General features: G+C 40.7%; 1 protein-coding gene across 2 annotated transcripts in view; it reads left to right on the top strand.

Annotated features, from left to right (window-relative positions):
- The window catches only part of vgll4b (vestigial-like family member 4b), a 130,886-nt gene that overhangs the window by 88,826 nt on the left and 20,578 nt on the right, over positions 1-21,482 (top strand). The window lies entirely within an intron of this gene.

Genomic DNA, 21,482 nt, shown 5'->3' with positions numbered 1-21,482 from the left:
ATATTTCTCCCACCTCAACAGCATGAGGTTGTCATTCAGTGTACAGCTGTTGGAAGGACGTGAAGGCAGAGGGTGCAGAGGAGGCTTACCAGGATGCTGCCTGGATCGGAGAGCATGTCCCATGAGGAAAAGGCTGAGCAACCTGGGGTTTTTGACTTTGCAGAGGAGGAGTGTGAGAGGGGACTTCATGGGGGTGCACAGGATAGAAAGAGGTCAGCCAGACTCTTTCCCCAGGGCTCAATACACGAGGGCTCAATTTTAAGGTGATGAGAGGAAAGTATGGGGGGGGGGGGGGCGTTGCCAGATATGTGTGTGTGTTTTTTACACAAAGTGTTAAGTGAGTGGAACACTCTGATGGGTGGTGGAAAAGGCAGAGACATTAGAATATTTTAGAGACTCTTAAGATGGGTACAGTTATTGTGTACAGTTCTGGTCACTGAATTATAGGGAAGATATCAATAAATTAGAGAGAGTGCAGAGACGATTTACTAGGATGTTACCTGGGTTTCAGCACTTAAGTTACAGAGAAAGGTTGAACAAGTTAGGTCTCTATTCATTGGAGTGTAGAAGGTTGAGGGGGGATTTGATCGAGGTATTTAAAATTTTGAGAGGGATAGATAGAGTTGACGTGAATAGGCTGTTTCCATTAAGAGTAGGGGAGATTCAAACGAGAGGACATGATTTGAGAGTTAGGGGGCAGAAGTTTAAGGGAAGCACGAGGGGGTATTTCTTTACTCAGAGAGTGATAGCTGTGTGGAATGAGCTTCCTGTAGAAGTAGTAGAGGCCAGTTCAGTTGTGTCATTTAAGGTAAAATTGGATAGGTATATGGACAGGAAAGGAGTGGAGGGTTATGGGCTGAGTGCGGGTAGGTGGGACTAGGTGAGATTAAGAGTTCGGCACGGACTAGGAGGGCCGAGGCGGCCTGTTTCCGTGCTGTGATTGTTTTATGGTTATATGGGTACATGGATAAATGGAAGGCTGAGTGGGGGGGAGGGGTTAGATTGATCTTGGAGTTGGATAACAGATCATCTTGTTCTATGTTCTGATCCATCCCATTGTACTTAATATCCAACACTTTCACCACTGTGACTGGATTATTTATAATTGGAGGACGGATTACCTGCACAGTTCAACAGCACATCCTAGCCTTACAACTTCTACCTGAAGAGAATTAGCAGGAAGATTACTTCTGTGGAATATCCTTTGGGACTTGTATAAGCGAGGCCATTTCGCCGTCTTTGATAGTTGCAAAGCTCTATTCTTTCCCATTGTGGTCATACAGAAGCAATGCCAGAAGATTGATTCTGTTCCGAGAAAGTCACTTTGTTCTGTGGGTAAATGGGAGGTCAGGCAATCAATGTGAACTTCTGATGCTACCTATATCAGGAAAATAAAACCAAGCAAAAGAATTCACATGCTTTCCCTCTAAGTCCCAATCTGGTGTTCCCAGACCCGCTCAGTTAATGGTAAGGATCCATGGAATAGAGAACCCCTGCTCTACAACATTGTGTTGTTTTGTGTAGTAGTCAAGTGCAACCTGTCCTTGTTTGTCCCACCTCCTCGATGCTAGAAGATGTGTTTATGATAGAGTTTTAGCTTTTATAAGAAAATCGCTTCCAGATTGTGGTTGGTAATGGGGTAAACGTATCTTTAGACAAAAATGTAATTGATTTTTAAAGCACCTGGAAATATTCCATTTTACACTAACCAAAGCGAAACATTCGCTGTTAAGATCTGTTTCATAAAACCCATAATCTGGAAACTGAGGCAGTACTGTTGCTTTTCTTTCCTGCTTTTTGTGCAGAATCTCCTACATGTCTTGTACTTGTGTGCAGAGAGAGAATTACTCAGGAGTATGAATCTGTGGTTTAAGGGCACCACGGTAGTGTAGCAGTTAGCACAACGCTATTACAGCCTGGGTTGTTGGAGTTCAGTTCTGGCGTTCTGTGTAAGAAGTATTTATGCCCTTCCAGTGAAGGTGTGGGTTTCCTCTGGGTGCTCTGGTTTCCCGCTGCAGTCCAAGGTTAGCAGGCTAATTCGTTATTGTAAATTGTCCTGTGTATAGGCTAGGGTTAAATAGGCGGGCCGCTGGGCAATGAGACTTTTTGGGAAGCTGTGGCCTATTCTGCACTGTATCTCTAAATAAATTAAAGTGATATTGTCAATAAAAGCATTTTTTACGTAATTTTAATTATTCTTAAACTTGTGCTGCCTCTGGCTTGTCTATTATTTAATACATTTTGTGATCATTTGCTAATTGTTTCCTTTATAAACCTCCTTCGTGTATCTGGTTAGTATAGGAGCCTTTTGGCTCTTTGGTACATCAGGGGAAGTTTTATCAGTGAGTCTCATCGTGGCTTATTGAGACAAGATGTATGTAGATTATAAGCAAGAGACTCTGCTGATGCTGGAAATCCAGGGCAACACAGACAACGCTGGAGGTCAGGCAGATCTTCGGAAAGGAATGAACAGTTGACAATTTAGGCTGAGACTCCACATCAGGACTGGAAGGGTGGGGTGGGGGAGGGGGGAAGAAGCCAAAATTAGGTGGAAGGAAGGCAAGCTATGAGATGATAGGCGAGGCCAGGTGGGTGGGGTGATGGTTGATGTTGGGTGGGGAAAAAAGGAACCAGATGGGAGAATGGACCATGGGAGAAGGGGAAGGAGCAGGGGTACGGGGGGGGAGGGGTGATAGGCAGAAGAGAAGTAAGGGGGTACAGAGTGGGGAATTGAAGGGGGAGGGAAATTACCGTAAGTAGAGAAATCCAATGTCATCAGGTTGGAGGCTACCCAGATGGAATATGAGGTGTTGCTTTTCTAACCTGAGGTTGGCCTCATTGTGGTGGTGGAGGAGATGATGGACCAGTATGTCAGAATGGAAATGAGGGTTGGTGTTTGGACAGTTGGCCACCAGGAATTCCTACTGTTTGCAGATTGAGCGAAGGTGCTTCCATTGTATGTACTGCAGGCCAGATTGAGTAGCCGACCCGATGGGATGTGCAGATGAAGTGTTCCCTCACCTGGAGAAACTATTTGGGGGCCCCTGAATGAAGGTGAGGGAGGAGGTGGATGAACAGGTGTTGCAGGTCTTCAGCTTGCAGTGCCAGGAAGGAGATTAGTGGGGAGAGACAAATAGACAAGGGTATGTAGATTATTTGGTTAGATCTGCTGGTGGCTCAGTAGGCTAGCACGTATTGTGGTATGCATTCAGCGCTAGTTGAATGCTAGTCAGATTGCATTATGTAGTTAGCTTGAACAATTAGGAGCTAAATAAAGGGAAAAATTAAGCATTTTTTTTTCTGGGTATCACCAGTGGTGAGATCATGGCAGCAGATAGTTCACATAAATGACAACCAGTGCATTAGAAGTGGCCAATAGAAGCTTCTGACACCTTGCCCTGTTGGTGTTGCTGTCTTGTGGTTGATAAAAGAACAGTTATTTATAAGAGGAAAGAATTCAACTGGATTGGAGACTGGTAGCATGAATGTCTTTGCTCATCTAGGTTTGCATCATGTCGTATACCGTGTAAAGTACTTGCTCCCTCTCCCTGTGCACTATACTATTTGCAAAATAGATATAGAACTTAATACAGATGTCTTGTACTCTTGCTGTTGCCCTGTCTACCAAGGTTCCAAAATATTTAAGTTCTGTTTATAGAACTCCTGTTGTAAGCTCTACTGCAGGCTGTTAGTGGGACTCTGCACTGAGGATCTGGAGAATCTTGTGCGTTTTCCAATGTGTGCTGAGTAATTTTGTATCACTCTGAATGGCAGGAGCAACATGAGTTCAATTAAAGAAGGGTTTAGCAGGGGATCTGAGAGAGAGTTTTTCTTCCCACCCTGTGATTTGTTGCAGTTGGGGAAGTACCATCTGAGAAGGTGGTGAAGGCAGATACTCTCACAACATTTAAAAACAATCTGGAGGTGGACTTGCTTTGTAACCTCCTGCCCTGCTGAGTGCTACTCAATCAGATTGATGCATTCCAATATACATGATGGTTGTAGTGAGCTGAAGGTCAGTTTTGGTGCAGAGTAACTCTCTGGCTCCCAAAGTTCTGTGGGGTTGGGGTGGAATTCATTATTCTCCAGTATTGGATTTGGTTCTTACCAGTGAGTTGCCGGAAGGTACAGGTAAGCATGTTGGTTGAGTAGAGGGCTTTTTTGTGGTTGTCCTGGATGGTTGATTTGTTTTTACCAATGCCTCTTTACATATTAGTGAATTGAGCATTAAGGAATAAGAGCTCATAGTTTGTTAAAAGTACTGTAAGTGTTCTACTTCCCCATTCAAGGGGTAAGGATGCAACTGAAGTAGTTGTAGATTGAATTATGTGGACTTTTATTTGGTTTTGTTTTGTCTTAAATCATCATCGTTCCCAAACAACATAAACAGTGTGCGAGGGTGTCACTCTCATAACCTCCAGAGGGCTTCAGTCAGTGGAGGAAGAGATGGAATGTAAATTGCAGTCTCGGGAGGTTTGCCGTAACAAATTAGCTAAGCCATTTGGAACCGGGAATGTCGCAAATTCTGTCTGCTGTTGTGTGCATTTCTTGGCGGAGTTGTTGAAGAATGATATTCTTTTAATTGCATGTGGAATTTTATTTTACAACACTTGGTGGCGGGAACAGACACAGAGCCATTCCAGTCTGTCATGTTGCAGTTTGGTTTCACAATGGAATTATATTAACATTCTGAAATGTGTTTACTGTATTGACAGTGCAGTCCATTGTATCTTTTTCCAGAGCAGATTTGAGAGACCGTTGCAGTCAGAACAGTTCACTTGTGTGCTCTTGTATATGGGGTTGTCAACAACTGTGGGTAACTGGGCCAGCCTCCTACTGAATATGATAGAATACAGAAGCACCTCGTTCTTTAGTTGTAAGCATTCTCAAGTCTAGTGTTTGTGGTTTTAAATACCAATGAATTGTTAATTATAATAAAATCTGAGGGTTAACTAGCTATAATAACTAATCCTATCTGGATATCACGTAGGTTGCCAACAGGCTGAATAAACTTAGAAAGGGTGGCTCAGTTGTCAGTGTCAAACTGGAGGCTGTGGTAGATCAAAGGACCCTCCAGAAAATCCTGTCAATTCTGGACAATGTTTCTCACCCTCTTCATGCCACCTTGGCTGAACAGAGAAGCACTTTCAGTAAAAGACTAAGAGAACTGTGCGGCTCCAAAGGGCGCTATGGGATGACATTTTATCCTATATCGTTAGTCTATTTAATGAGTCAACCTATAGCCAGGAAAGTGATCTCCTGTTAGACTGTTTGAGTAACCTTTTTTTATTCTTTCTTACTCCTCTTCTAATATTTGTATATCTGTGCACTTGTAATGCTACCGTGACACTGTAATTTCCTTTGAAACCAATAAAGTATCTCTAGTATTTCCACAATGAAGATTTCAAAATGCGTCATACTCTGAAATTCAGCATTTGCCCTCAAAACTGAAGTAGTGTCCGATGGTAGTGCTTTGCATGTTAGAGAGAGTGGAGCTCACTAATGATTTGGGTGGCTATAATGAAAGTGAATTTGTCTTTGACAATGGTGAATCCACACCAATCACAGTAGCGTAGCAGTTAGCGAGATGCTATTACAGCTCACTGCATCTGGGTTCAGTTGCGAGATCCTCTTGTGTACAGCCTCCCCGTGGAATGAACAGATTTTCTTCAGGCCCTCCAGTTGCCTCCCATGGCCCAAAGGTGTACCGAGTAGGTTAATAGGTCATTGTAAATTGCTCCGTGATTAGGTTAGGGTTAACCTGGGTTTGTTGGGGGTTGCGTGGTGTAGGTCAAAGGGCCTACTCAGTGCAGACAGTGCAGAGTCTCTCTTAGTAAAAATATCTATAAGGTGGGCCAATTAAAGAATGTTACCGTGTGCTTTTTATTGAAGTAAATTATGCAGTGAAATCTCTGCTTTAATTCATACTGATCAGTGTACTATGTGCATTTTATTTTCAATGGAGAAAATGTTATCAGAACAGCATCTCCTTGGGAAGAAGTAATCCAGCAGGATGACGGCAACGCTTTTCTTGAAAGTTGATTAGTTTTATTTTACTTGAAACCTGGGACTTTGCTGATAGATCCTCACCAGTTTTTACCAACCCTCTCATGCTGTTCATTAACCAAGATTTCAATGCAATGTATTTCATTGACAATGGCAGGCAAAAGCCAGGAAGGATCTGGTTGGGTAACATTGCTGATGTTTGATAGTGTTTGACTTCTGGGTCAGCTGAATGGATTGCTTCAGTCCCTCCATGAAATAAGTTCAGAACAACAGTTTGTAATGTGACTTCTTGCTTGTGCCTCATTGGGTACATGACCTGGAGAGTCTTGTGATGCTCCATTTTGCTTAATAAATAGCCATGTCTGTTATATGCCCTGTGAACATGGTTCACAGTATTAAATCTGTAAGTGGGAGGCTGGAAAATCAATGGTAAAAACTTCAACCACACTTTTTTCCTGGACTGCCTTGGTCCATATCGTGGTGCCAGCAGGTCTGTGTCAGACTGTTGACGAGCTTTCAGCTTGCCTGTTCAGATGCTTGCTCTGTTCAAACTTGGCCCATGATGGTCCAAAGTAAAATGTGAAGTTCCATAAAGCTGTGCATACTCCGGGTTGTATTTTCTGCATCAGCAATCATTACAGTGCAGGTAACTTATTTGACAGTTTATAAATTGCCAGAGGATGTAGTTCTGAAATGCATCTGGCCTAGCATTCTTTGGTAGGAAACCCATACTAACTAATATGCGTACACTGTTTCTGTGCAATTGTTTCTCAAATGTAGGAGTATTCTAAGAGCTGTAGCTTTCCCTTTTAAAATGTTAAGAAGACCCAACACTAAGCGTTAAGTGTCAGGTCTTCCCAATACCAGTGCAGGGGAAATGACTGAGGAAAGAAGTTTACATCAATTCTCAATTCTAAGAATCTACACATTTATCAAATGTAGGATAAATTTATTCTAGAACATCTGATCATGTTTATGAATCTTTTCAGAACAGAAGTTTCCTCTGCCATTTCAAGCTATCAGTACATAAATCATGCTCTCTTGTTGCCAATTTCCTTCAGCTTTGGGCTATTAACTGCGACTGAACCTGATGTTGTGAAGATATGTCCAATCGAATGCTGTTGAATTCTCTTCATAGTTATCCCATGTGAAATGTTGCATCATCGTACTTTCTACACTGCTGGAAATCTTGATGCATGCTTTTCATTCCGCCAGGCTTGATTCTTCTATACTTTCCATTCCATGTCTCTCCTCGTGTGATAGAGACCCGTATCAAAATCAAGTTTATCATCACCTCATATATATAACAAAATTTGTTTCTTTTTGCGGCAACAGTATCATGCAGTATATAAAATTACTGCAGTAAAAGTCTTAGGCACCCAAGCTGAAGATATGTGCCTAAGACATTTGCACTTCTGCAAAAACCAGATTATCAAATATTGCTGTTCACTTTCTAACCAGTCAAATTCCTTTAATCACATTTTGTTCACTAAACTTGATTCTGCCCTGTTCTAGCCATGCCTCAATTTAACATTTACGATCTTTGTTTGAAACCGTCCCCCAGCTCGGTGGCCATGCTCCCTGCCTCTGGATTCTAGTTTCTTTGGCTTTGACCATGCATTTGCAAGTACTAGAATTACTTGCGTAAACTTCTGTTGTTCCATCTCTCGAAGGTACTCCTGTGTCTGCTGAGCATAGGAAATTGTATTTGGCCAAATTGCGAAGGATATATGAATTTTTTTGAGAGAAGAAGTTGATGAAGGATTTGGAAATTGAGTTAAAATGTTTAGTTATGGAACACTTTAAAAAGCAACAAAAATGCTAAAGAATTAATATTCCTGACTTTGTGTTACACAGGCTATAAATTTGATTAGTGAAAAATTTTAGCATCCAAAATTTGCCGTCAACCTTTGACGTGATCATTGATGTACAGTAAGTTACTAAGTGCATTGTAACAGTTTTTCTTTGTTTTAAATTTATTAAATTGAAGTGGATATGTGTATTTTGCTTTCTCCTTTCCCATGACTCTCCCATGCAGAACAGCGTAAAGCTGAAACAGACCTCACTTATTCCTGACTAGACAAATTGATCACAACACATTGTCAGCAGAGGCGGTTTGCATTCCTGATCTCTACTCCGTTCATTCCACGCATTCCAATTCCAATTAGAATGTGGCGTATAGCCTCAGAGCAAATACAGATCTCTAATGTTAATTTGGGCTGGATGAAAAGATTGTAACTTGTGGGTTTACAAGCTGTATTTTGGTTTAAATGGCTTAATCGACGATGCATGTTTGGTGTCTTTTTTTTAAAAAAAAATAGGTTGGTAACTGGTAAAGCAGAACTTCAGACATGATGAATGTTTAGCCATGTATTAATTTGGCCAGGTTCCAAAGATGTGTTGTTAAACCGTCCAAGGATTCTGCTGCTACTTGGAGATTTTGGAAGCTGTGTCAGATGATTTCTGATGTGATCTGAAGGAGATTTGGATCTCTGAGGTCCCTGATACCTTTGTTCATTTATGCTCAGACTTTAACCCTTTTTACATCCCAGCCCCCTTCCTTTAACCATTTAACTCTACTGCTCTGTATGCTGTTGTGACTGTGACTCTGACTTGCCAGTTTGTGTCTGTCTGTGTAGAAACATTGGTTAGTATTAATGAGGAAACTAGGAAAATGGAGATGGGTGTTACAGTTGGTGGAGAGGGCTGATGATGGTTGCTGTCTGTAATCAGCTAGTTAGTGACTGACTTTTCTGGCTAGGAATCAATTTTTTTTCATTTGTTTGATCCAAATTAAAACAGCAAACTGAAAAAGATGAGTATATTTGAAATTGTTTTGAAGGATGTAGACAACATAGCAATTGTGTAAATTAAAAAGTTCCATTCACAGCATCTTGTTTCCTTTTACGTTCCATGTTGTATAGTAACACAACAAGATTTATTCATTAAAGCGGATGGTGACATAATGCAAAACGTTTTCTGGCACTGAAATGGAGAACAACAATGGAAGTTCACAATTGACTTGTTCACAGACAGGATGACGTCTTCGTGCTGTTTAAAGTGTAGTTAACAATGCACATTATACACGTAAGATTTGGGTCAGTCACATGCCCAGTTCCTGAAATATCCTATGGAATAATTATTAAATTACAGACTTGGTAGCTGTTGAAGACACCCTAACATGTATGTCTATGTATATATGTGTACTGTATTTGTCAATGTGGAGAGAGAGAGTTTGTAAAACTGGCAAAAGCAAAGGGTGTTGGGAATGGCGAGGGTAGATGCCGTGCGAGGGATGTGGGACAGGTGGCAGAGGAATGGGGAGGTAGTGACACAGGTGCAGACGCACAAAGCCCTGACACACCAGGCAAAGTCATTTGATTCCAAACTTGGTTTTTTGACGATTAGAGAATCTTTCTTGGCGCTTCATGCTCCCTCCCCTCTCTCTTCCCCTTTTCCCAACCCTCTCCCTGCCTCCTTCCCACTCTCAGTCCACAATATAAAGACCCATATCAGAATTGGGTTTATCATCATCATAAATATCATGAAATTTGATTTTTTTTGTAGCAGTACTGTGCAATACATAAAGTTACTACAAGACTGCAAAAGTCTTAGGCACACTAGCTATATATGCAGTTATGTGCCTAAGTCCTCTTGTGGAGGATTGTATTAGTTGTATACAAGTAGCTAACTTGATTGACTCTCCCAATTCATTTTTGGCATTTGTAATTTCCATTTTTCATCCAGAAATACATGGTAGTAGGAATGATATTAAACATTGGAAATGTCCAGCGCCAGTGTACACAGAGCCACAGAAGCTGCTTGTAATTCACTCTTTCCCACTAGGTCATTAAACGCTGAGCTGCTGGCAACAGTTTCAAAATGGTTTTGCTAGAAAGGTTGACCAACAATAAATTGTGGTAAATAATGGTTCTCGCGTCCCACCCTTCTGCACAACTGCCCCCTCCCACCACTCCATCCAGATGAGTAGAAACCTCAGTGAGATGGCTGACTGTTGGTGTTAGTAAAATAGATTTTTAAAATATGAATTTGTGGCAACTTGAAGTGTTCTTTAAGGTCAGAATTTCCATTTGAGTGGTAGTCATCCAACTCATGATTAAATCCTCTGGCCACAGTGTTCACACCAACCAGAAATACTGATCCCATTAACTAACACTTAGTCCATAGCTGTCTAGGCCTTGTCATTTCAGTTGCTCATCCAGAAGATATTAAGATATCAAAGTCTTTTAATATTTTAATAATATTGGGATGAGTAGTTGAATCCAGTTGGCTGGGTGGGAAAAATATCTTCAATTACCCTTTTAAATATGCCACCCTTAAACCAGTACCCCCTAGTTTTAGAAACTTCAGCTTCAGGGGAAATGATACTTGCTCTCTGTCCAACTTGCATCCTTCATACACCTTGGCCACTTCCTAACCATTATCTCCTCAAAAGTTGAAATGCTCCAGGTAGCATCTTGGTTGAATCTCTGCTCTTCTGAGGTGCTGTCATATACTTCCTCAACTATGCAACTAGAACTGCATGCGGAATGCTAGCTGTAGCCTCGGCAGTGTTTCATGTAATCTCTCCGCTTTTGGATTTGGCACCTGGCTAATGAAGGTGTTTACCTGTGCTGTCATCTTCAGCGATCCTTGAACTTGTACAGCCGTCCCTTGTTCCTTTATACTCCCTGGGGTCCCACCATTCATTGGTTGGAGTACGAGGCACAGACTTTAATGTTATGTAAAGAAGTTTTTTTTTTCTCAAAGTTTGCTGTTTTTTTGTGTCTGACAATTTATCACTTCATAAGCACTCTTAACAGCAGAAATTGCACATGGACTTGTGGGATAATACTTTGTGGAATCAGCTAATGGAATTCAACATAACCAAGTGTCTTCACAAACCTGGGTCGTTGTGAAGAATAGGAGCTTGTTTATCAAAGGAGTATAAACCATTGTTATTTCAGAAGGAAGTTGAATCTTGTTTAGTGTGGCTTGTGAGGTATGCTTCTTCATGGCGTCAGCTAAAATGATGTCTTGCATTCGGGTGACAGTCGCGTTCAAATTTCTGTATTTAAGATAAAAGAAAGCAGGAACAACTCTTGCAATTTAATGCCAGTAAGACAGATGGGATATAATTACCTCCAGAGCTCTTTCATGACTCGAGGCCTGGTAAGCTTCTGCAGAGAACAGCTTTCAGTGAAGTTCTGGCGTTTGTAAGACATCTTGGCCGTGTAATGAAACTAGTTTGTGTAAGCTAAATGTAAGTCTGTGGATGTTATCCAAAACCTGCAGAAAGCTTGTACTGTCGTCTTGATTCAGATGAAGTAAAAAAAATAAAAACGTAGCTTTCAAAACACTGCTTTTATGCAATTAATAGCTGGTAAGAGTTGTCCTTATTTTGTCCTTTATTGCACTTGACCCACTTCAGTTTATTACACATGTAACAAGGTTAAACAGACAGATACTTCAGTTCATTTGATCTTTCCCCCATTCCTGAATGCCATCTCCATACTGCTGTAGCTACCTGTTCTTAATTGTCTTGTTTGCAAATGGAAAGCCAGGGAGGAAGCTTTCTTTTCAAGAAAGGTTCATTATCTTTCTTTTAAAGAAAATTATAAATGTTCCAAGCTGCCCTGAAATCCTGAATTCCTGCTGTGTCATTTGGGTTATTTCTGTGTGCTTGCTTGTTGCTGCTCCATCAATGCCTGTTTCAATATTTTCCGGTATAATTTACCCAATGACAGGAAATCCTCTGAGATGTTGCCCTTTTTAGTTGTGAAAAGTGTAGTTTCATTGGTCATTGCTTGTGTGTTTGGCCTAGTTGTGTTTCTTTTCCTGCCCTTTGAGACCAGATGGTTCCAACCCATCATGAGAACTAAATCAGAATCAGTTTATTACCATTGTCATATGTCATGAAATGTTACTTTACAGCAGTAGGGCAGTGCAAAATATGAAAATTGCTATAAGGTACAATACTAAAAGATGACTACTGAGGTAGTGTTCATGGACTGTTTAGAAATCTGGCTGTTCTTAAAACTCAATATTTTATAAAATAGCATTCATAATTTGCCAAATTAAACTTTCCCATACCACCTGCTCCTATCCTTGATCAAGGCTATGGTAAAGATCAGTGTTGTGTTCACTGTCTCCCAAATGTTCACCCACCAGGAGACGAGACTAGACACTGTATCTGGTAATAGGCAATAAAATTGATCACATGTCAACACTCCTTCCTGGGCAGACCAATTTTTGCCCCATATAAACCTGCCACACTGAGGTACTAATTAATGTTAGGAAGTTGATGTCACCCATGATAATACTTTGTACCTTTCTAAAATTTTCCTCTCGATCTGCTTCTTAGTACCTTTGTGCTATGGTGGAGGGAGGGAGTGGGGTACATATAGAATGCTCTTATTAGTGATTTATCTCCCTTGTTTTCCGACTCCCACCCACACTTGACTCAGTACACCGTCCTTCCGTGACATCCTTCAGCTCTGCAGCCGTGGGGGAATCTAGAACCAGAGGGCACAGCCTCAGAATAGAGAGATCTCCGTTTGAAATGGAGATGAGGAGAAACTCCTTTAGCCAGAGAGTGGTGAATTTGTGGAACCCCTTGTCTCCAGCAGGTTTGGAAGCCAAGTCATTAAGGTAGAGATTGACAGATTCTTGTTTAGTCTGGCCATGAAGGGTGACAGGGAGAAGGCAGGAGGTTTTGGTTGAGAGGGTGGAGGGATCTAACATGATGAAATGGTGGAGCAAATTTGATGGACCGTATTTTGGCTCCTGTATCTTACGGTTTTGTACAATCCCTGATCAGCAGTGCTACTCTCCTACCTGTTCTACCTTCCTCTCCTGACCTTTTTGAAACATCAGATCGATGGAACTTCCATTCTTGCCCTTGTGGCGGCAGAGTCTCTAGTGGCGATAACAACAACAACTGCAGCTTTAATGTTTTTGTTTGATTTTAACTCCTTTGTAATAGTTGTGAAAAAGTGTATTAGAAAGATTTATAGGTCTAATTCTCTTTTTTAAACTCCAAGTTACTTTCATTTCAGAGTATGCAGTTTAGTTACATAATGGAGTATCTGCTGATAAGCTCAAATCTATTTGTAATTTAGCCTTTGGGTCCCTTCAGTCTTTAAGATTACTGTAAATTTAGCTATCTTACATTATTGCTGTCAGTTCATGTTTTTTTGTTTAAAATGCATACCTACTGGTATGATGAGTATTTCAAAAGTTGGGAAGGGAATTGATGCTTTTTCTTCTGCTTGTGCAAAGGGAGGGGTCTTCAGGGCATTGATGTTTATATCATTCATTCTGTGGGGTTTCTTGTTTTGTGGATGTCTGTGAAGAGTATGTATTTCAGGTTGTATACTGTAACATTTTCTGATATTAAATAAACCCAAAGTGCAGTAGAAAGGAAACTTGCGTTACCAATCTGGCATGATTTCAACTCTCTACAGTTGGTGGCATAAAGAAGAACATGTTGCACTCTGCAAGTGAAAACAGACGGTTACTAAAAGAACATCAATGGGCCAATAAGTGCAACTCAGCAAAACTGAGCAATTTTGTACAAATGAGACTCAAGTTCTTTGCTTATTGGCCTGCTCATGATGTTCTAATAACTTCCTTTTGGCGCAAAGGAGATTGAGAGGAGACGTGATCGATAAGTATAGAATGATAAGGGATGTTGATAGAATCCACAGTCAGTACCTCTTCCTCAGTGCAGTAGTGGGCAATACCAGAGTGCATAATTCTAAGATGACTGGTAGAACATTTAGGGGGAAGGTAAGTACGGAGAGGGTGATAGGTGCATGGAGTACACTACCAGGGGTGGTGATAGAATAAGATACATTGGGGACATTTAAGAGATGCTTAGATGGGCACATGGGTGAAAGAAAAATAGAAGGCTGTGGGAGAGGAGAGTTTTTCAATATGGGGTGGGTTGAAAGGTCAGCACAGCATTGTAGCTGAATGGCCTGTATTGTTCTACCATTATACAAGCGGCTAAGTTAACTTTCTAAGCTGATCTCTCAGAATGCAGAGGTGGCAAAAAAAACACAACCCAACATCTATCTTCCCCATTCCCCTCACTTTCTGCTTGTCCCTTTTCATGAGTGAAGTGTCTGAATTGCTAGTAACTTCAGTTATGTGAGTATCGTATTTCACATGACAGATAAGGCAAAGAAAGCACCTTATCGTATCACCTGAACTTTAAAATTTTCTCTTTGGGGTGTAGATCACACTAATGTAACTGAGGCTACCAAATCCTGTCTGGTGCAGCTGCCTTCTGAAACAGAGCAGTTGACACATTGAAGGTGAGAGTTTCTGTAGTAGACTATCACGTCATATATTTTTGAGCTGTTTGGGAATTTGAGGAGATCAAAGGGGAGGAAACCGCTTTGAACTAATTTTTCAAATCATTGGTTTAGTGAACTGCTCTTATCTCCCTCTTTTGTGGTGACTTAAATTGATATATTTTATTAACTGGTACCCAATGGTCATTCAGACTGCCCTGCCAGAAATGAGTCAAGCACAGGAACTTGGACTGATCTCAGGCTCCAGGGATGAATTGGTTCCTTTCCACTTTTGTGGCTTCTGGGTAGCTGCTACAGACAATATGCCTACACTGGCAATGGGGCAGGTGGCTGGTAAAAAAAAGTGACCAAATTTTTTGGACCATTTTACACTGTGGTTTTGTGCACTTATGAAAGATATCAAGATTCCCAACGTTCTGTATTCTCATTCTCCATTTTGTGTGGCTGTTGGCCAGGGTTAAGGATTCCCATGACCTGGTGTGGATTGTATGTTTTTTTTAGTTTGAAAATGCCTATGTATTATTTCTTCTGTGCACCTGGTAATTTTTTGCCATGATGTAGTGGCTATTTGGGGGATTGCAGTCAGGCTTGCACATAACGTGGCTGGCTCACTGTTGTGGACCATGCATAATCAGTGCTTAGTGCTAGAAATGTTGGCCTGGGAAGAGATGTTGACGGTTGTTTACATATCCTGCTAGTAGATATGGGGGATTGAACCGAGATGATGCCGGTAGTATCTCCTCGTGCTTGCTGTGCATGGTTCACCTTGTCCAGGACGGCAGGGATCACTTCATGGTAGACTTAGAGGTGGTGTTAAGTGCTCAAATGGTGTACCGTTCAGTAATGAATTCCTACCTTCATTGAGAAGGTGGCTCTTGGGACGCAGGAAGCTGTTAGAGGTGTTACCATCCAACTTGTACCACTGCCAGTATAGAATCAAGATCACCCTGATCTCAAGTCCTCAAACCGCATTATTCAGATGCACATGCACACTTTTGGGAAGGGGGCACAATACAAGTCATGATCTACTTTACTGAATCATGGGAGAGAGCAGACTTGTTGAACATCTGCAAATGGCGGTATTTTGCCAACATGTCCCCAGTATACAATGCAGCGTTAACAATTCTCCTGAAAGTCATCACTACCTTGGTACAGAACAAATAAAAGTTCAGTTTAGTTATTACTCCTCACCAGCATTATACCCATTTGGGGCTGGAACAATCTTTCCTATCACAAGCAGAAATGAGATTAACCCCCCCCCCCAGTTATACTTCTCAATTTCCTTTAATGTTTGGAGCCTTAGTAAAATGATATATTAAAAAAATCAAGGGGAACATGGGAAACTTCTTCACTCAGAGGGTTGTGAGAGTGTGGAACAAGCTCAATTTCAACGTTTAAGAGAAGGTTGGATAGGTACATGGATGGTTTGGCTATGGAGGCCTGTGCAGGTCAGTGGAAGTTTGCAGTTTAAATGGTTTGGCATGGAGTAGATGGGCCAAAGAGCCAGTTTCTGTGCTGTACTCTTCTATGTAAGCCAACTTTTAATTCAATGCATGCATGAAAGATTCCATGTGCCACAACTAACTGGGTAACATGAGAATTTGACTTTTTCTGGCAAGTCTTTACTTAAGAAAGTTTCCCTCCTCTTCCTCATTTTGTCCATCCCCAACAGATTCTGAGAATTTTGTGTTGTTAGCAGAATGCTTTCAGTCGCATTTTCCAGATCCCTTGACAAAAGGAAAACACTTTGGTGAATGGGGATGTATCTGCGACTCGAGTTGTACTTTTTAAAAACATTAGCAAGGTGTTTAAGATGACCCATGCAGTGTGGAGTTCTTGTTTGTTGGCAGGGGCCATTTTCTCATTTTCACAGTTCAGCTGAAAACAAAGACTCCCTTATCCTTTCACTGAGTACAAGCGCTGACATCAGCCTTCCCCAGCAGGCAAGCATTCTGCATTAAAAGTCTATAGGGGAGTTGGCAAACTTGACAGAAATCTTCTCTCATGAGATTTTATTGATCATTTGCTTCATCTTCCTGTTATAAAATGCTGGGCAATAATTGTGGACAATGTTGAAAATTATTAACATGCATCCAACCACCCCCCCCCCCAAAATGTCTTGGTTTTCTTTCATTAAATTCATTTGCACTAGCGTAGACTTTTCTGACTAGATATCACAGTATTGTGTTGTGAATTGTTTTATTTGAATTTAGTGCAATTCAGAGGAAATTAGGAAAATGTGTTCTGCGTAGATTCCCTGTGCAATTGCAAGGGACTTTTATGTTGAAATGGCTTTAGCCTACTCAGCTTTTCATAAGAGAGCCTGCCAAGATTCAGGGGCCCAGGACTTTCTTGTGGGAGGACATTGGCTGCCTTCATACTTTTTGACAATGATTAAAGTGAGGTTAGTACCAAAACCTTCCATTCTATTTTTTTAAAAAAAACAGATGGTAGTTCCATGTTCAGCTGCAATTAATTTTGAAGTTTGAGTCAGTGTGTTCTATATAAGTAAAAAAATTATTTGTTCAGCTGTGAACACCAATCTCTCTGCTATATCATTAGATCACAGGCACTTAGTGCTTGGTGAAGATGCTGTTCTCGTTTCAGATACTAAAGCACTAAGTTTGACTAACTGTAAGCTGCATTTCACCTGGAACCACAATTTTCTTTTGTAGAAGGATACCAATTAATCATCAATGAATCTTAGGATATTGTACTTAATTTAGAAGCATGTGTATACACACACTATATGCACAGATGCAAATGTCAATATATTTATTTCTTTCATTAAAGAAGAAAGCAATCTGATGTGTAACCACCTAGTTAACATTATTAATTAGAAAATTTGCATTTTAGATCTGATAGTTTAATTGGTAATTAACAAATTAACACTTTAAAGTCCTAGTACAGAAATTGCTGACCAAGGCTCTTTCCTTTGTAAGCATAGTTGCTGTAATGGTGCAGAGTAGGATCCCTGATTGGGCCCCCTTTAGAGCCTGGCAGATTTATCGGACTGCTGTGTGAGAGAATACTGTACAAAGCAAAAACTAGCAGATGCAGCACTATTTATATATCTTGCTTTTTCAAAAACGAGTCACAATTTAATAACAGGGTTTTGTGACTGGTTTTAGTGCTGTTTGTTTTTTTTTTGCAAATTGGAGTATTTCATTTAAAGAGAAAACTACTACATTTTCTTTATCTGGATAATATACTTTTTGGATAGTACCACATGGAATTGCCATAAAGTGCAACTTTGGGCACATATCTTGTGAAGTACATCTTAACTGTTGTGCAAAAATTAAAATTTGGTGTACGTAGATATACTATGCCAAGAGATGATTTATTTTGTCAGTTTGAGTTGGTGTAGAGACAATCTCCAAAACAAAAACTTGTTGTCTCTCTCGTGTAACATTTAACATTAACATGTTACATTGAGAATTTCCAACCAGACTTGGGTGTGAAAGAGTAATCAAGGAGCTTTAAGACGGACCTGTATTTTTTTTTCTCTCCATAAGTATTGTGATAAATTTGTAATTGGTATATTGTATCATCATGTGCTGTGTTAAATATAGGCAGTCGTGGTATCTTTATGACCATGATTGTTCTTGGCAAATTTTTCTACAGAAGTGTCATTGCCTTCTGGACAGTGTCTTTACAAGGCGGGTGACCCCAGCCATTATCAATACTCTTCAGAGATTGTCTGCCTGGTGTCAGTGGTGGCAGAGCCAGGACTTGTGATGTGCACCAGCTGCTGAGATGACCATCCGCCACCTGTTCCCATGGCTTCAAGTGACCCTGATCACAGGGCTAAGCAGGTGCTACATCTCGCCCAAGAGGGGCCTGCCGGCTAGTGGGGGAAAAGAGCGCCTTACACCTCCTTTAATAGAGACATACCTCCACCCTGCCACCCATGGTATTTGTATAGCTGCATATTTTCTCCTTTTTTTTCCATATATTTTTGCAGGAGGTCATTTGGCCTCTTGAGTATATGGAGCAGTCTTGACAATCCATCCTATTCCTCCACTTATTTCGCTGCAACTTATTTTGTCTCAAATACTTGTTAATGATTTCCTAATTCTCTCCACACTCACCTGCTGTGGCCAGTTAACTCAACAATGACAAGTGTTTGGACTGTGGGAGGAAACCTACGCGGTCACAAGGAGAGGGAGTACTGAGCAGCGGAAGCCAGATTTGAACCTGGGCTTGGGTTACAGGAGACACGAAAGCTGCACTACCTGCCACACCACTGTAGATTAACGTGTTTGAATTGTATAGCTTGATATTCCCATAATTCATTGGCTGTGAAATATTTTTGTGATTTTTTGTATGGCCAGGGCGGAGCTGTAAGTGTAATTAGGAGGTAGAGGTTTGAGAGATTGAAGCAAAGAAGTTTCTTTAGTCAGAGAGTGGTGAATCTGTGGAATTCATTGGCATGGGCTTTTGTGGAGGCCAAATCATTGAATGTATTTAAGGCAGAGGCTGATAGACTTTTGATTAGTCAGGACATGAAGGAATATGGGAAGCAGGCAAGAGGTCGGGGCCAAGAGGGAAAATGGATCTTCCGTGATGAAATGGTGGGGCAGACTCAATGGGCCAAATGGCCCAATTCTGCTCCTACATCTTAATGCCTCAAGATGAAAGAATGAAGCAAAGAGAGTTAAGTGCTGGAAGAATGCAGCATTTAAGGCAGCATCAATGGAGGGAGATGGACGGTTGATGGTTTGGTTTGAGACCTTCCATCTGGACTTGAGAATAAAGTGGTGATAGCCAGTGTAGAGAGGTAATGGCAAGAGGTAGATCAAGGAATGGTATTAGGAAGCTTGTTTAAGGATTGTTGTAGTCAATTTGAAATTAAATAGTACTATTGCTTTTCCAGTATTAAAGAGCATTTTGGAGTCATAGAAAAGTACAGCAGAGAAACAGGCCCTTTGGCCCATCCAATCTGTGCCAAATCATGATTTAATAATGTTGTATACTGCGGAGTATCCTAGGTTTATACTTATTGAATGATGCTGGTTTCTCAACAACCTTGCCCAAGATCATTTTTATTGCAGTTTCATCTTTGTAAATTGTTCACATTTGGAAAGGGCAAAGTGGTCCAAGGTGCTGGTCCAATCTGTAAATGGATGACTCCCATTCTGCCAAGCCACCTATATAAATTTGTGAGCTGGCTTAGTGCTTTGCAGAACATACAATTTGACTTTTTTATTTCTTCTGCTTGTGAGAACTAAGATGGTGAGAGTGGGAGGAAATGGGAAAACCATTGAAGCAGGAGGGGCATCCTGCAGGAAGGGAACAAAATTGGTGGGTGTGATTTTCAGGAAATGCAGATTAACAGATATTAGTATCTATATTTTTACATGTAAAATAGATCACAGCCACTTGGAAGCTATTACATCAATTGCAAAATCAAGGCTTGAAAATTTGAGTTATAGTCTCTTTATTACTGCTTTGAAGAAGATATCTCAAGCACCACCTAATTTATTTAATATTGTTACCTTTTTGGTACATTTTTGATTTTTCTGGTTCACCATGGAGACTGTGTTTGCCACTACTGCTGAATATGGGGGGGGGGGGGGGTAGAACATTTCTCTCTGGCTTTTTAAACACATGAGAGGAGGAGGAATCATTTAAATGCATGTAATTTTTACACTGGAAAATACTAAGGTCAGCTAAAAGGAAGGAAGGATCTTGCCGAGAAAGAATACCATGTTCAATGCTTCACGCCCTTCAGTAACAAAATATGCCATTTTGCTGTCTGTCATTTCCCTCATTTTATTAAATTTTATGCTGTATAGTTAAACTCTATTTTCTTGGGGGAAAGTGCTTTTAAGACAGTTGTAGCACATTACTGTATGTTATTAAGTAGGAAGGTATGGGTTTGATTTGTACTACAGTTTAAATATGCCTCAATTCAACTGAGTAGATATTGTCCCAGTAAGTAGGTAGTTTTCTACAGTGCTTAAGGGTTAAGAGCTGGGCTTTCTCTGCATTCATATTTGTCTAAGTATTTGTCTATAAATGACATATCTTATGTTCCTGTACGATTCTTGTATTGACTACTTGTAACAAAAAGTTTTTTTTAAAAAACAGACAACAGAAAAAGAAGAAACTGATTTGTTTGCTGTTAAGTAAAAGCATATGGCTATTGAAATGACACATTTCAGTTTAATAAACAATGCTAGAGTTCTAATAATTGTTATTGCCAGCAGCTTTCCAAGTTTAACACTATGGATGCCTGCTTTATTTAGCAAGAGCCCTTTTATCAAGAGAGATTGCAATGTTAAATTCAGTACATGATCGTAATTTATGGATGGAATGCACGTGGTAATGAATAAATGGTAGTTTACTCCTTTTACTAAACTTACAGCCCAGCTGATTAATAACATTGCAATCACGTGTATTTGATTCTCTCAATTGCTACATACTCAAAATGCTGGAGGAACTCAGCAGATCAGGCAGCATCTATGGAAATGAATAAATAGTCTGCGTTTTGGGCTGAGACCATTCTTCAGGACTGGAAAGGAAGGGGAAAGATACTAGGATAAAAAGGTGGAGGGGTGGGGGAGGAGGAGGCGGCTAACTGGAAAGTGATGGTTGAAGGCACGTGGGTAGGAAGGTCAAGGGCTAGAGATGAAGGAATCTGGTAGGAGAGGAGAGTGGACCATAAGGGAAGGAGGGGAGGACCCAAGGGGAAGTAAAAGGCAGGTGAGAACTGGTTAAAGGCCAGAGTGGGGAATGGGTGGGGGGGGGGGGAATTTCTTTTTCCCATTTTCCATCTCTCACCTTTATCGTCCCCTCCACTGAGAAAGCTGTAACAGAGGGTTCAGCATTTAGTATTAACAGGTTCAGTCCATCTCTTCAGGTGCTGCAAGCTGCGTTGTGAAGCCTGGGTACATTGTGGCTGGAGTCCAATATCAAGACATAATAAATGGGGAGGAATGATTTGGGAATGTGCTTTGTTGCTGATAAAAGTACAGTCTAGCAGATGAAAAGATTGGGAGTCAATTCTAATTGCTTGTGCAACCTTTGTGTTCACGTTGCCAAAGCTGATTGATGCAGCTTGGAGTAAGCCAACTCGTGTTTTTAAATAGGAGACAGTGGCCCATGAATTGTAGTTGTAATCAATATATTTGTTCTCATTTATGTTGTACA

The sequence above is a fragment of the Hypanus sabinus genome, chromosome 19 (genome assembly GCF_030144855.1).
Source record: "Hypanus sabinus isolate sHypSab1 chromosome 19, sHypSab1.hap1, whole genome shotgun sequence".
Taxonomy (NCBI): Eukaryota; Metazoa; Chordata; class Chondrichthyes; order Myliobatiformes; family Dasyatidae; genus Hypanus; species Hypanus sabinus.
Note: the sequence above shows the minus strand (reverse complement) of the source record. Positions and strands in the feature narration are given on the sequence as shown.